Source organism: Numenius arquata, chromosome 2, assembly GCF_964106895.1.
Source record: "Numenius arquata chromosome 2, bNumArq3.hap1.1, whole genome shotgun sequence".
In the NCBI taxonomy this organism is placed as follows: domain Eukaryota; kingdom Metazoa; phylum Chordata; class Aves; order Charadriiformes; family Scolopacidae; genus Numenius; species Numenius arquata.
The window spans coordinates 890,758-894,447 of NC_133577.1; positions in this window are offsets into that span (position 1 = coordinate 890,758).

The window sequence follows — 3,690 nt, forward strand, 5'->3', positions numbered from 1 at the left end:
ACCTCAGGAGCGCATGGATAAATCAGGTAACGGGCAGAAGGGAACACAAATCCTGTCTCCTCTTACTGTTGTGCCCTTGTGCGATGGTATATAACTTAGCGGAGACACAGAGCCAACAAAGTGTTATGTCATGTCGCTTCTCCAAGGTTACATTGGAAATCGGTGGCAGATACTTTAGATGTTTACTTTAAATAGAGCCACTGTAATTTTCCCCATAGGCAACCGCATGTGTAATGGCAAAAGCTGGGTTTGAATATCACTTCCCCTGGCGTTACATCAGAGACAGAAATGGAAGCCAATGCGTCCCTGAGACCGATGCCTTTAGAAATCTCCTACTCACCTATCAAGTTCTGGGGTGATTAAGGGGAAGGGCATCTAATATCCTAAAGCTCTGCTTGTTTTTGTAAACAACTCCCAAAGTTCATGTGCAGTTCATCTCTTTTTATAACACGCATTTAGACAGCCATGGTTTTGGCAATTTTCTATTTTCCGACTGCCAGGCATGTTTCTGCGCCATAGCACCTGCTCTCTTCTAGGTTTGATGCTGAAGCACTGGTGACATGTGTCAGCAGACACTTAACTCTGTCTCTAACCGGAGCTTCAGGCACGCATATTTTTAGTTGAGGAAAATATCTCTGATCCTGGAGAAGATGATCATTCTGGTATCATAGGAATTTTTTCAGTAAGAGTAAAGAAAAATATTCGCAGAGGTATTTTGTCAGGGCATTCAGAGCTGACTCTAAATATGAAAAATAATTAATTGAATTTATCTGGTTGCATTAAAGGAAAAAAGGCATCTATTTTCTAAATGATATAAAAATTCATTGGAGTTACTGCCAATTTACACAAGTGTAAAAACGTCAGAATTAGATCTATACTTGCAAGATCTCTTCTTTCTGAAAGAACATGGAATGAATTCCCTGGGAACACAGAAATTTAATCTTTCCGAGACACGGAAAATTAAGGCAATATTTGGCTTCAAATTCAATTATACTTTGGCCAGAATATTAATACTTTGCCAGAATATTCCAAAATGGGAGCTGTGAGTCCGCTATGGGTGTAACTGAGATTTGAACTAATAAGTAACCTGGCATATCCAGACTGAGATGTTGTGGGGCAGAGAGAATCCGGTGACCCAGCAGTGCCCTGCCCAGCTCCCACACACTCCTGCCGGAGGAGGTGGACACGTCCAGCTGCATCCACTCCCCTCACCCACGAGGTGGACCTTGCCCACCAGGCCAGTAACTGAGTGGGGAGAATCTGCTTCCTTTCTTGGCAAGTATAATTATTGCATTTCTTTGTTGAGACCAAGTTATTTCAATTTAGCAAGACAGAGAATAATTATTTCTTTGGCTAGATGTTATCTTCTGGCTATGGATAGATGTCCCAAGGAACAGGCGATGGGACAAGAGGAAATAGCCTCAAGTTGCGCCAGGGGAGGTTTAGGATGGATATTAGGAGAAATTTCTACACTGAAGAGTTACGAAGCCTTGGAAGAGTCTGCCCAGGGCAGTGGTGGAGTCCCCATCCCTGGAGGTATTTAAAAGCTGGGCAGACGTGGTGCTGAGGGACCTGGGTCAGTGGTGGGTTTGTCAGTGTTGGGTTGATGGTTGGACTGAAAGGTTCCTTCCAACTCAGGCAGTTCTATGAGTCTATGTCCATACTGATGTATTATTTCTCAGAAGCTTTCGAAACAGTGAAAAATGGAGGGCTGTGAACTTCTCTGCCATATCTGGTGTGAAACAGAGAAGCAGCTCCAATTGCTCCCTCCAAGCTGAATGCAGAAGGACATGAAAAACATATCTCATTTCTCATTCAGATTTCTCTGTACTGAGGTTGGCAGGGGTCCTTACCGCTCTCCTTTCTCATCACAGACTCAGAGGCCGTGGGGAGCTTCGAAAATGATTTTATGTGCTTTCAGATGCTTTAATTTCAGACTCTAGCCTGTGCAACAGCTCCCTAAATGTCCCAAAAGGTCTCAGCTTTAATTCGCTTTGCTGATGCCTGACAGAATTAGAATGAGGAAAGCTCAAGAAAAAAACACCGTGAGAAATCAATGGGGTTCTAATCGCCAGTCCTGCGCTGAGGTTATCTCCACCTTTTCTCAAGAGGTTGTTCCTCACCTTTTCTGATTTCTGAGAAAGAAGCAAATCCTACCCAAGATGTATTCAATGCATGAATTCAGTGTATGAAACTTTCCTCCTGCTTTACACTAGTGCTGTTACTGATACGCAGTGTAAATCAAACACTCTCTGCTCATCTTCTTTACGTACAAGGCTGAGAACGGTGTAAGCAACTGTGGGTTAAGATCTGAAGGCCCCAAACTTCAGATCAGATTTAAGTATGATTTTTTTCTCTTTTATGGGATTGAGCCAGTAGCATTTAACAAAAGCCAAATGATCTTTCGTCCCCCAAGGGAGACACTGAACCAGAACGAAACTCAAAAAAGTCAGCCCCGTGCTAAGATTTGATATGACAAGTTTAAGCCTCAAAGTATTATACTTTTAACGTCCAAATTGCAAATCCATGGAGAAAAAAAAAGCATTTCTCACGCAGTTGCTGAAAAATTTATTACAGGAGTTACTAAGAGAAAAGCAGCAAAAGGGCCTTTCCCAGGGATTTGAGAACTATCTTTACAGTTGCAGAAATTCCCTGTGAAGGGGTGATATCCCTTGACCATATCTTGCCATAATAATTTCTAATATGTGGAACTTAGCTTTTGGGCAACTGAGCATAAATTAGAGCATCTTAGAAACTCAAAATTACTTTGGCCTGGCTTTCTTTTTAAGTGGGACACCAGGCAAGGCTATCGATTAATCCTCACGTATGTTTATTATCATTTCCTTTAGACATACCTTGCTCAGTACAAAATAAATAATGACGACAACATCCCCTGGTGGGAATAAGCATTTGGATTAGATCAAGGTTAAGTGATTTAACTGATGAAGGTTGTTACACCTGCAGAGCATGCCGAGGGGAAGCTAGATTAATTAGATTAATGCTGATTGTTGTGAGTTTACTCTTTTTCTTGTTCTCAAGAACAAGCCTACGCTGATACCTCCTCCTCGTGCACCCCCTTCTCAGGGGCTCCAGCCCCTTGCCACATTTCCAGATATAGTGCTCTATATACCAACCGTTCCAATTTTGTCCCCTCCGCAGTGCCTAATCCACGTGATACAGGGCTGAAAAACATCACCATCACAATCATGCAATATATACACAGGCTGTGACATACAACTGCAGAGCACACGTCCAACGGGGTTTTACTATTCGCATGTGGCGAGAATACAAATTCTTTTTCTGGGAGTGGGAAGAGGAAAGGAACAGACTCCTCACACCCACTCTGTGCATTTCTGATTTGGTGCAAATTAATGAATATTAAATTGGTTCCAGTCACTCAGGAAATTTTTATTCAAAAATGATAAAACCAGAGGAAGTGGAAAATATGGTTTTGTGTTTGCTTACCTGGAACACCGTGGTGAGTGGGTTTCCCGTTCAACTGGGTGACTTTTTGGTAAGTTTTTTGCAGTTTTTTTGCTTTGGTTTTGGTTTTGGCAAACAAGTAGTCTTCAGTGTTTTTACAGCAGTGGCTATTACAGAAACTATGTCTCTTGCACTTCTTATCTTGGAGGGTGGACAAAATAAACAAACTGAAAATAATACTACAATGAACAGTAAATGATGAATGAC